This window comes from Vigna umbellata, chromosome 4, assembly GCF_029865625.1.
Source record: "Vigna umbellata cultivar VRB3 chromosome 4, Vumbellata_1.0, whole genome shotgun sequence".
Classification (NCBI taxonomy): domain Eukaryota; kingdom Viridiplantae; phylum Streptophyta; class Magnoliopsida; order Fabales; family Fabaceae; genus Vigna; species Vigna umbellata.
In genome coordinates, this window is record NC_142168.1 from 19,926,406 (window position 1) to 19,939,665 (window position 13,260).

Here is a 13,260-nt window from a genome sequence, read left to right on the forward strand (position 1 = left end):
CATTATTAGTTGTGGAAAGCCTGCCTTCACCATAATAATTTTCCATACTTTGGTTGGCTTAGTTGACCGATACATCTTTTCCATAATAACATTGAGGTTGTAAATTGTTAAAGAACAATAGGGACTGAAAGCTGAAGCAACTAATATGTTAGTGCAGGGGATGGACCCAATAATTGTGAAAACATACGAAAAATCAATGCACTGAGATATCACTTAACATTTTAGTATGTAGGGAAGGATAAATGGGTATTAATAAAAAGTAGTATTAGGAAGCTTCATTATTCAAGATACAAAGCAAAATCTTCACATTATAAATATTAATAGTCTTAAAATATAAAAACAAATAATCGAAATTACCAATACATTATACAATAACAGACAACGAAATGAATTTCTTGAAACCTTGCATTACATTGCAGACCTCAATAATTCATGTAGCTTTCATCTCTCACAGAAGTTTTGAAGTTTATCTGCCATAAACTGCAGATTTGGCGATATAATTCAGAATACTTGCATTATTCGTGTACTGAAGGAGATAAATTAGAGACTAAAATTTAGTAATAAAACTGAAAATCTAGTCTAGCAAAAATAGTATGCTACTGTAAGCATGTTATGAGGGGATAATATCGAGTTATTGGCATTAAGTACCTGCTAGCCTTCGAGCCACCGATGGCACTTTGCAACGTTCAGTTCAACCATTAGAAGTATATATTCCACCAGTCTGTTCAAGAATGTTATGTAAGTAAATCTCCATGGTCTCCAAAGTAGAATTGATGCTAGTAAACCCCAAAAGCCTGTGAAGAACCCCAGTCCCAAGCTCATAGTATAATCCTCCATGGATATCTGAATTGTCATTTTCACTGTCATGATCAACTGCTTCTCCTTGAGGCTGTTTTGCTGTCTTATCTCCGGGACAACTTCTGTTAAGTTGTTGACCACAAAGACCGATATTTCCTTCAAAAGCTAGAGGCTTCAAAGGTTTGCAACTGCCTTCCCCAAGGGATTCTTCCACTCAGATTGTTGTTTGATAAGTCTAAGACTGTAAGACGATCAATATTGGCAAGAGTAGAGGGAATTCTGCCAGATAAATGATTTCTTGATAAGTCAAGAAATTCTAGCGAATCTAAATTTCCAATCTCTCGAGGAATTTCTCTGCTCAAGTTGTTTCTTGATAAATTCACAGAAACTAATCCAACTAAATACCCTAACTCTTTTGGTATTTCTCCTGTCAATTCATTACTTGAGATATCAATGCTCTTCAGAAGATACTCAGCATTCCAAAATTCATGATCCTCACCTTTCCACATAAATAACACGTTAGTGTCTTCCATTTCATAGGTAATAGATCGAGATGACATTCTGCGTAACTTTTCTGTTCCAAATGGAACTACCCCCCTTTCCATCATTGCTGTCAAATTTCTCAGACACGTTGGAATTCCTCTTGACAAGTGGTTCATGGAAAGATCCAAGAGATTAATTTGCCTCAAATAGCATATCTGATCTGGAACACTTCCAGAAAAGTTATTTAATCGTAAGCTCAAAATGTTCAATTGATTGCAGATTTTCTCCAATCCATGAAGGTATTGCACCAGACAACAAATTTTGACCTACAGTCTAATACAGATAATATAGTGCAGCTTTTCAATGTGAACGGTAGTTGTCCAGATTAAACTTGTTATTTCGTAGTATCAGATATTGCAAATTAACAAGAGTACCCATAGACTGTGGAATCTTCCCTGACAATTTATTATTTTTGAGATCGAGAAATATGTAATGAACCTTTTAGATGTTCCCAACAATTGGGCAGCTGTCCCTCTATTTGATTATTTGATAAATCTAGAGTTATACATTGATGTGGTTGTGCTTTTTCTGCAGAAGAACATGCTTAAATCTGAAATCTTATTGCCGGATAGATCCAATGTGTTAGCTTGCGATAAAAAAGCAGGAATTTCACCATCAAGTTGATTTAAACTTAGAAATATAGATACTCCAAAATCACCAGTAAGCTTGATTGGTAAATTTGGAATCGTACCTTTAAGATTGTTGTGAGACATGTTGAGCTGACTTATAAACCGTAACTTATTCCAAAACCATTCTGGCACAAAGTCATCAATCTCAGCATCAGAAATGTCCAGAAACTCTAAGCGATTTTGAGTTTGGAGCCAACTCGGGAAAGTAGGACCCAGTTTGCAAGAAGCTAGTCCCAATCTAAACAATTGAAACGGTGGAATCCAAGTATTAGAAAACTTTAGAGACAATGAGTTGTCTGTCAAGTCTAACACCTTCAATTTTGACAAATTCGTTAGATGCAATTCAGTGATATCACCGGCTAAGTTATTCTCCTCTAGGTAGAGGGACTCCAACTCCTGTAGCAACCCAATGGATTCCGGTATTTCTCCACATAACTGATTATTGGAAAGATCTAAGAAGCTCAAAGATGTAAAACCTGAAAGATTAGGTAGCATGCCAGTAATGCAGTTATCAGATAAATCTAGACTTCGAAATTTTCTATTGCACCGTGAAGAGTTTTGAATAAAACTGGAAAATTTCCCACTAAAGTTGTTTCTACTAAGGTATAAATCATTCAATGTACATATATACCCTAGAGAAGATATGTCACCCTGCAGGTTGTTGGAGCTTAGGGTAAGAACTTCAAGAGAGTTCATTACATTTCCAAATCTATTTGGAAAAAGACCTTCTAATGAGTTGTAAAAAAGGTCAAGGCTATGAAGATTAGGGGTAAAGTTAAAAACCCAGTGAAATATAGTCGATGACAATAGGTTATTGGAGAGATCAAGAGTGACAAGAGAAGATGAAGAATTACTTGTTGAAGCGGATGACACAAGAAAACTTTTATCAGTAAGGCCGCAACTTGCTAGATAAAGTTTTCGTAGTTTAGAGCTGAAGTTTAAATTTCCTTGAAATATCCATGATGTCATATTGTTTCCGGAGAGATCAAGGATCATAAGAGAATGAAGGTTCAGTAACAATGAAAATGTTGATGATGTCAGCATATTATCAGAGAGATCGAGGAAGGAAAGAGAAGTAGAAAGGTTGGAATGAAAATGAAACAAAGATGAAATATTATGATCTGAAAGACTACAAGAAACTAACCTCAACTCTCTTAAGTTAGGAACAAGCTCTCGAATCGATTTTAGCCAGTGATGAGAGGAGTCAAGAGGCAATGAACTCAGTCGAAGAGTATCTAATGAAGAGAGAGAAGATAGCCATTTTGCATCCTTAATTGATAGATCAAAATCACCTCCAAGTCCAAGAGTTTGCAAGAAAGGAAGATTCCCAACCCGGAACGGTATTGCTCCAGAAAGTGAAATCTCCCAAAGATTAAGATGCCTTAATTGGGTGAGGTTTTTAAGTTGATAAGGAATTCCTCCATTTAGAAGATTATAACTTAGATCTAGGTATCGTAAACTCGTTAGTTTCCCCAGTTGAGAGGGGATTTCTCCACGAATACTATAAATGCTTCTTAGATCAAGATACTCCAACTTTGAGAGATTTCCCAGAGAATAAGGAATACTAGCAGCAAAAGTCGACCATGATAGATTGAGATATCTCATGTTTTTGAAGGAGCCCATGTTTTCAGGTATCTGACTATCACTGAAATCACAGAAGGTTACATCCAAATGTTGAATGTTTTGCAATTCAATCAGTGAAGTGAGGTTAAAGAAACCGCTCAAATGTTGCAACTGAAGCATGAGTACATGACCTGTTTCATTGTCGCATTCTACGCCTCTCCATTTGCAGCAATCTCCATTATTCTCATCATTCCTCCATGTAGACAGTATGCCATAGGAATCTCGGAGGCTTTGTTTGAAGTTGAGAAGTGCTCGTCTTTCCCTCGCAATGCATGTAACGTGTGAGTTCTGTGATTGAGAGATGAATCCAAGAATGGATACTTGGAAAAGCAAAAACCACACTGATATTGCAAACAAAAACCTGATGAAATAACTGTCCATTGAATAACTCCAGATATGAATTTCGAGTCTATGATGTTTGGATAAGTGAGTAGAAAGTGTTAACACTAATGTAGTAATATAAAAACATCTGAGTTAAGAAATCCTACCGTGCCTCGTTGACATGGGATATTAGCAATGTAAGTGTAAATGTGAATATAACATAACTAGAAATAGAAATAAAGTTAAATACTTTATAAAAAAGTAAAGTCATACGTTACTGTAAAATATTGTTGTTGAATCACTTCCCTTTAAAATCCTTAAAAGACCGTAAATTTAAAATCCTAAATAATTAAATTAAAATTTATATTAAAATAACAAAATAATAAATAAATAAAAGTAATTAATTTAAATCGTCATATCAAGTAAAATAATTTCTTTCAATATATTATTGTTTAAAATATAATTTTTATACCTTAAAATTATATTAATTTAATTTTAAAAAATTATTTTAAAGAATTTATTTCTTAAATATATATTAATATACAACTAAATTTATTTTATTATATTAATCAAATTAGTTACAAAAAATTTCTTTTCATATTTTTCTTAATTTTCCTCAATCTAAATTATTTCATTTTTCATTTTCTCTCTTACTTTATTACTTCCTCTAATTACCATCGTCCCTTAAATCCAAAAATTTAAATTAAATAGAATCATGAATGTTTGAGGTAATGCTTTGTCTTTAATTGTCAACTGTATATCTCCATGTGACTTTATTTGATTAATTAATCACTAAATGAAAATTATTAAATAATAATTAATTTAGAGAAAAAAATTAATCATTATATTATTAAGACACAATTTTATAAATTAAAAATTATTAATATTTAAAACAATGTTTAGTATTAATATAAATTTATACTTGATTTGTGAAATAGAATATAAGTTGATTTTTGATATTAACTATTTTAACAATTATTAGATTCTAAATTAGGTATCAAAGTTCTATAAACATGCAATCTCTATTAAACACTTACAAAATCTCATTATTTAAAATATTTTTTGAAAGATGATGATTTGAAAAAAAATGTAATAATAATCTTGAAACAATTTATTTGGAAATGTCAGTAGTTTTAATTTCCTTTTCAGAATTAAAGTATATAAAAGAATTGAATTTCTACGCAAATTCCGCTGTCAACTTCAGAGAAAGGGTTTCATCAATACCAATAAATATCAATAAATACGTTATTTGTTGAATTTTCAAGTGTTCTTAGCTTGAGTCTCCTCAGTATTTATAACGTAGCTTAGCAAGTCTTCTTAGCTTGGGTCTCATCAATATCAATAAATACGTTATTTCTTGAATTTTCAAGTCTTCTGATCGTAAAATATGGGTTAGAAAATTAAACACTTCAATCACATCAATACATTATTATTAGTTGTGGAAAATATAATATAAAAAAGGAGTTCCACCACGCAGGATAACCCTGAGGAGCCAAGCCTAATAGCATCCCTCTTTTTAAGTTCAATTTCTAATTTTTTAAAGATAAAAACATTTAATTACAGTTTGAGAAACACAGGGAATCTCTGTTTTTAATATATTTAATCATTCCACAACCTTGACATTCAGGAATTACAAATTTTGTTTTATTTTTATTACAAAATAAATTCTAAACTCATCAATTTAATTTTATAAATCTATTTATACTATAAGGTTTCAACCACTTATATCTTATATTTCATTATTTATATTTAGACCATTCTAAGTCATAAATAATTCTCTGTCTAATAATGGGTTGTCGATTCGTTAGATGTTTGTATATTCCTTTTATCACTGCAATTTCTTTTCGAATATACTCTTATTTACAAACTGGCTAAGCGTAGATACAAAGTACTTAAGTTCTTAATTTCACAACATGTACTTTTGTTAGCTTGGAATTTGATTTGATGGATTGATGGCTTTTTTTATCTATAGGTTATAATTTCACTAGTGAAAAAACTGTTTTTTATGATAACATTATAGTTCTGGACATACCCTCATGTATGTGTATTTTATAACGTAGCAGAAAATTATGTCATAATAAATCTAATGTATTATGACAGATTTTCACTTATCGATCATAATATAACGAATTTATTATGATGCAGTTGGGTTTATCTATCATAATATGTAATGTTTTATGACATAATTTTCTCACCTATTATAATATGTCAAATATATTATGATAAGTAATTGTTCACCTATCATAATATATACTTTTAAAACATAAGGCTTTATTACATACATTATACACCTATCATAAAAACTTTTATACAAAAAATCATTATTACATTTGACATATCCAATCAATTTACAATTAATTTATTATATTATTATTTCATCAATCAATTTATAATCAATATAACATAAAATGAACATATTCAATTAAACTAATATAATGAAATTCATTAACATTAAATTGTCTAATAATATTTAATACATAATTTGTACATCAAACAATATATTAAATTCAAATTTAACATTAACTTACACTACATTGTAGTCAAGTTTTAATAATTTACTAACACTTAAAATAAAAGAAACTCACTTAGTTCTAATGTCACTACAAAAATAATTAATTTTAGGAGAGGTTATTTTTCGGTGGTTCTAAAAACCCCAAATAATTCCCGGCGGTTTATGCCTGAATCGCAGGTAACGTTTTTTATAATTTTCTTAAACTTTCCACCCAACTCATATCCCTTCCCCCGCTGCTTCATTCGTCCATCTAATCTAAAAATGTCTAAACCCTAACCTCCCTCCCCCGCGCCTTCGTCAAAATTTCCCCCAATCCTTCCTCGCACCACAATCTTCTCATGCTTGTTTCGTGTTCGTCTTCTCCTACTTGGCTTCGTGTTCATCTTCTCCTGCTTGGTTGAGCATCGAGGTGAAGGCGTCGAGGAATTTGTGGGTTGAGCGAGGTCGAGGTGCTCTAACGCGCTCCCGTATTGACCAATATTAGGTCGAGGTCAAGGTAAGACTGTGTTTGATCTTGGCTCTCCGGTTTTGGCTCTCTTGTTCGATCTACTGATCCTTGTTTATCTGATTAGTGATAAATATGCAGAGATTTAAGAGGATAATGCGTGGGACGCAAGGCACACTTATCATTGCTTCGACCCTCCAAATTGTTGTTGGATTCAGTGGACTTTAGCACAATGTAGTGAGGTTGGTTCGTGTCTAGATCCTTGAATTGTTTTTCCTTCCATCTTGTAGTCACATACATTGAACTTTTTGAGATTATCCATGCAATACTTATACTTTTGGATGTTTAAAGATGTTTCTATTTTTCTTGTTTGGACCACAGCTAGCTCTAATTCTTTTAGAAATGTACTAATCCCTCCTTCTTTTGATAACTCCCAGTTAGTGATCATGATTAATTCCAATTACACTAATAGATAGGGTTTTTACCATTGTGCAAGTGATTTTTCTACAAATAATTTTGGTGAGTAATTTGTTTTACTTTTATAATTTCTTAAGCCCTCTCTCTGTAGTTCTCCTGGTTGCTCTGTCAGGCTTTGGACTTTGTGAGTTCGGCTTTCTTGTGGAACTGATATTTGCAGCAAGAACTATTTCTTATTTCTTTCCTTCATCTTTGAATCTATGAATTATATAATTGGTATGATTTATGTTACTTCTTGCTCTACTTGATTTTCTCTAATTTAAATGCTATATTCTAAAGTAGTGGTGTTCCTTTGTCCAGTACATTCCTCATGTGAAAGGACAAAATCATTCATTCTTATGAATCAATGTGCTCATTCATTCATATATATATATATATATATATATATATATATATATATATATATATATATATATATATATATATATATATATATATATATATATATATATAACTGTAATATGAAAATTGTACATTATCTATCTATCATAATTTATTCTTATTTTCATCCTCAAGCTTTATAACCTTTAAAAGGAATTTTTCTTTTTCACATATGTTATTGGCTTTGACTGATTCATTTGGATGACTATAAGCCCTTCCACATTTGACAATTGTTTCTTGGTTCTTTTGAAGATTAATTTGATGTTTTATATTGTTGAAATTTGCTCGCAAAGGTTTGAACCATTTCCTCCCAGAGCCTGTTGGAACTAAGAGCAACCTCGCTGACAATGAGATTTTTTTTCCCAAATCAATGATAGAATTTTGGGGTTCTCCAAGGCAAGACCTAATAGTGGACATGCTTTCAGAGTTTGAGAAGGTAGATTCTCGTGTTATATCTTGTGTGTGTATATATTCTTTTTTTCACGTGCTTGTGCATTTTGTTCAAATTTTAGTAAGTTATGTCCATATATTAATAGTTGTTTATAGGCTTAATACCTTGTTTTGTCCCCAGTTTCGCTTGACAATGTAAAATTAGTCCATCCTTTAAAACATGCGTCAATTACGTCCTTACTTAATAAAATTTATATCAATGAAATCCCTTCCGTTAAATTCGTACAAACGGCGTTAATAGAAGAGAGAGAAAAATAATTAGGTTCCTATTTCTGTAAAATTGAGTCAATTGGAACCTTGCCGTTAATTTCAGTGGACGACGTTAAATTTATTGTGTCATGGCATGCTGACTTATAACAGTTGAAAACACCGTTATCTGTGATGTAATTTTGATACTAAATGCACCCTTTTCTGCTTAGAAACTTGCTTGAAATCATGTTTTTCTATTAAGTTGTGTGAATAAGAGAACTGAGGTTGAATTTAATGATTTTATGACTAATTTCCCTTGTTTTGATAGAAAATGATATAATATGGAAAGCAGGGATGAAGTGCCACAGAGATGGAGCTCAGAAAGGACTAGAAAAGCACCAGAAGGAAGGAGTGCTCGAAGCTTGGGCGCCCTTTTTGGTGGCTTGAGCGTAGAAGAGTGTCGCTCACCGCCTGGGCGCCCCTTTTTGGGTGCTTGAGTGCCGGATGCACGAAGCTTGGTGGTCATCTCTGAGCCTTGGGCATAGAAGACCACCGCTCACCGCTCGGACGCCCCTTTTGAGGCGCTTGAGCACCGGAGGCTCAACGCTTGGGCGTCTTGTGCAAGGCTTAAATGCCAAGAGGTTTCTTACAATTCAGGTTCTTATTGAATTCTCCCAAGAGTAAATTGCTCAGGGATGAGAGTATGAGTCTTGGTCGTCTTTAAGTTGTTGACCTTAACATTTAATTACTAGGAATGCTAGGAATTGCATGAACTGGTGATTAAAGACATGCCTATTTCGCCGAGGGATCGGATTTAAGTGATTTAGTGAGTGACGTTGACATTAATGCATAAAGAAGAAGTCTTACATACATGAGAGGGAATTTGGTGAAATCTAACGCCAACAACATACTTATGTCATATTAAACAACATCCGTTTATCACTGTGCTCTTTTGCTATTGATCAAACTGCATTCATATTTAATTTTCTGTCTTTGCATCTTAAACCAATGATCTTGTTTTATTTAAGTCTTAATTAATCGATTTATCACACAATTGTCTAGTGTCGAGAGTCTTCTGGGATACGATACTTGGTCTTCCCATTTTATATTACTTATGCAATTTGGTACACTTGTCAATCCAAACAAGTTTTTGGCGCTGTTGCCGGTGACTCACGATTTAAACTATTCTATTTGTGTGATTCTTGATTAACTTTGACTTTGTTTTGTTTTTATTTTTGTTTTTAATTTTTGTTTAATTTTTAATTTGTGTCTAGTGACGTTTGTTTTTATTTTTGTTCTAACAGTGTTTTCTAGGGTTTTGTGTTTAGTTTATGCAGGATACAGTTAGGACCAGGAAGAACAAAAGTTCTGAACCTCTTCTCGCAAGACTAGAGACTAATAAAAGGCCGAGAAGATAGAGATTATCTAGAGAACCTTCTCTAGAAAGAATTTCATAGGCCTTACAATCTGATCAGGAAAGCATGGACAACAGTAGTGGTAGGCGTACTTTGGCAGATTATGCAACAATTGTTGGCCCTCACAATTTTAATAGCATTGCAAAATCGAGGGTCAATGCTGCAAGTATGGAGATGAAGCCTGCGTTGATCCATTTAGTGAAGAGCAACCAATTCAATGGACTATAAAGTCAAAGTCCATATGAGCATCTGACAACTTTTAATGAGATCTGTAATACTTTGAAGCTGAATGGAGTTCCAGATGATGCTATTAGATTGAGCTTGTTTCCTTTCTCACTGGGAGGCAATGCTAAACTATGGTTGAACTCTTTTCCTGAAAATAGCTTGACTGAGTGAGAGAATGTGGTTGCAAAGTTCTTAAGCAAATACTTCCCACAGTCAAAGATCAACAAAGGGAAGCAAGAAATCTCTTCTTTCAGACAAGGCGTGGAAGAGACATTAGGGCAAGCATAGGATAGATACAAGAGCTTGTTGAGAAAAACACATACTCATGGTTTTGATGAAACAAACATAGTCATTATTTTCCTTGGAGGTCTTGGTTCACAAACCAAATTGATGCTAGATTCCTTAGCTAGAGGCAATATCAAATGCAAGACTTTAGAGGAAGCCTATGAGTTAATTAAAAACATGACTACCAATGAAAATGAGATGCACAGTGAAAGGGTAGCTCCATCAAAATCTAAAGGAGTTCTACATTTAAAGTCTTATGATGCTCCGCTTGCTCAAAACAAGATTATAACTCAACAACTGGAGATTTTGACAAAGAAGCTTTCTCAGCCACCAAAGGAGTGCCAGAATGTCTCGCAAGTTCAACAACAACTTTGAGAACAATGTAGTGGTGATCAATTGCATGAGTAATTCATCTGTACTTCTTACATGCGTTGTTTAACTCATTCATCGCATGATTTATGAATTGCATGAGTGCCGGAAGATTCCTTACAATTCAGGTTCTTGTTGAATTCTTCCAAGAGTAATATTGCTCAAGGATGAGGGTATGAGTCTTGGTCGTCTTTAAGCTGTTGATCTTCACATTTAATTACTAGGAATGTTAGGAATTGCATGAACTGTTGATTAAGGATAGGCCTATTTCGTCGAGGGATCGGGTTTAGGTGATTTAGTGAGTGACGTTGACATTAATGTATAAAGAAGAATTCTTACATACATGAGAGGGAATTTGGTGAAATCTAACGCCAACAACATACTCATCTAATCTTAAACAACATCTGTTTATCATTGTGCTCTTTCGCTATTGATTAAACTGCATTCATATTTAATTTTCTGTCTTTGCATCTTAAACCAATGATCTCGTTTTATTTAAGTCTTAATTAATCGAGTTATCACACAACTGTCTGGTGTCGAGAGTCTTCTAGGATACGATACTTGGTCTTACCATTTTATATTACTTGTGGGATTTGGTACACTTGTCAATCCATCAACACTGACCAAACAATTAATTGTGACATGGCAATCACGATATTAATGACGAGGGGTTTGTAATTTTTATATTAAAGAAATTTGGGGGTGCCTAGTGTTACATCGTTCTCCGCTCCCCCTTCCCTCCGTCAGACCTTTCATTCTCTCTCCATCACCCACACACTCACAACCCTCAATTTCCACAATGGCAAGGACAATAATGAGTTTCTCAGAGAATCGTCACCTTGGTCTGATGTCTCTGTAGCCGATGAACTTAGGAATTCTGATTACTACTATGGGGAAGGTGAATTTGGTAAAGCAAGAGGTCCATATGAAAGGAACTTAGACTCTTTGAATGAATATGATTTAGGGCATTCTGGTGAATATGCAATTTGTAATTTCAAATACTAGAAAAAAAAAAACAAAAACTAGAGTAATTGCAACTTGACAAAGCGTAATGTGCAAAAATGAATTAAATTTTTGTATGCGCAGTCCAAGCACAAAAGTCACTCATACTTTGTTTTCATAAATCACTCTACAGTTTAAATTGATTATTTTTTTTATCGAGGTATCAATATTGCCGCAGTTTCACGCCCTTGTTTCGTGAATTCAAAAATCAAGATATTTTCTTTCTCAAGGAGAAAATCAAAACTGCTAGATTAGCTCTAACAGATGTCATCCTTGCACAACTCTAAGTCTAATTCATTTATTCATCAGTGCGATTTTTGTTGAGATTGTTGATGTAACACCCAAATAATTTAAAGGGTATTACTGGGAGTAAAGACTAAATTAATTTGATATATGATATAAACAATCAAACTTTATTTCAATTCTTCCAAAGTACAAATTCCAAACTTACAAACTTTAAACAAATAGTCTTTACTACTTAACATAAATTCGAAATTAAACTTATAAGTCTTACACAACATATTTTTCCAATGCAAATTTATTCTTTTTACAAAAATCCCTGAAAGTTTTTCCCTGCATCTCTCTCATCATCTCTAAGCTTTTTCAACCGCATCTGCAACATTATCTGCTCACATATAACATGAGTTATATGATCATAACACAAACAAATAAGGATAAGCCAACCATATCATACAATCATTAAGCTTACTTATAATATAAATGTTTCAATCATGTATTTCTGTAATTTATAGATACCATTATCCCGATGTTATTAATTCATTTTTTTTAACTTCTTCAAAATCATCTTTCTCATTTTCATAAACCTTACAAGTATACCATGCTTACTCACGAAGCCTTATGGTCAGACCGCTCTCTGCCTGCTTCCTTAAGCCTTACCTGTATACTATGTCTTACTTTCTGAAGCCTTATAGTCAAACCTCTCTCTGTCTGCTTCCTTAAGCCTTACTTGTATACTATGTCTTACATTCGGAAGCCTTATGGTCAGACCTCTCTTTGCCTGCTTCTATAAAACTTACGAATCATATGTTTATGTCAAAGCCTTATGGTCAGACCACTTTCTGCCTGCTTTCATAAACCTTACAAATCATATGTTTATGTCAAAGCCTTATGGTCATACCACTTTCTGCCTACTTTCATAAACCTTACGAATCATATGTTTATGTCAAAGCCTTATCTTTCTGCCTACTTTCATAAACCTTGGGTGTTACTTTGCTCATATCAAGCTCTCATGGTATAAACTGAACATACTACTCCCAGTAGCAAACATCATTTCATAAGTAATGATTTCTTATATCCACTCCAACATTTCATAAATCAACAATTCATACCCTCTTATCCACCTAACTCAATCATGTTCATTCTTTAATCATAAATTGACAATAACCCGTTTTGGTGTCAATAAATTAAACATATTGTCAGATATCATACTTCATATTATACACTCATTTTTCCCATAACGAGTATAACTCAACATATTTTCACCAATCAAAGGTCATAGATCAGTCAAAATACATCAACATATCTTAGGAATTACATATTAAAGTTTGGGCTCAATGTAACGGTAAATGAAATATA

At 33.2% G+C, this 13,260-nt stretch overlaps 1 pseudogene across 1 annotated transcript; it reads right to left on the reverse strand.

The window, feature by feature from the left end:
* Positions 1–245: 245 nt before the first annotated feature.
* Positions 246–3,994, reverse strand: LOC124846708 (receptor-like protein EIX2; annotated as a pseudogene). The gene is made up of 2 exons (XR_015786199.1): positions 649–3,994; positions 246–526 (listed from the first exon to the last, which is right to left on the reverse strand). The product of XR_015786199.1 is annotated as a receptor-like protein EIX2 (transcript).
* Positions 3,995–13,260: the final 9,266 nt, after the last annotated feature.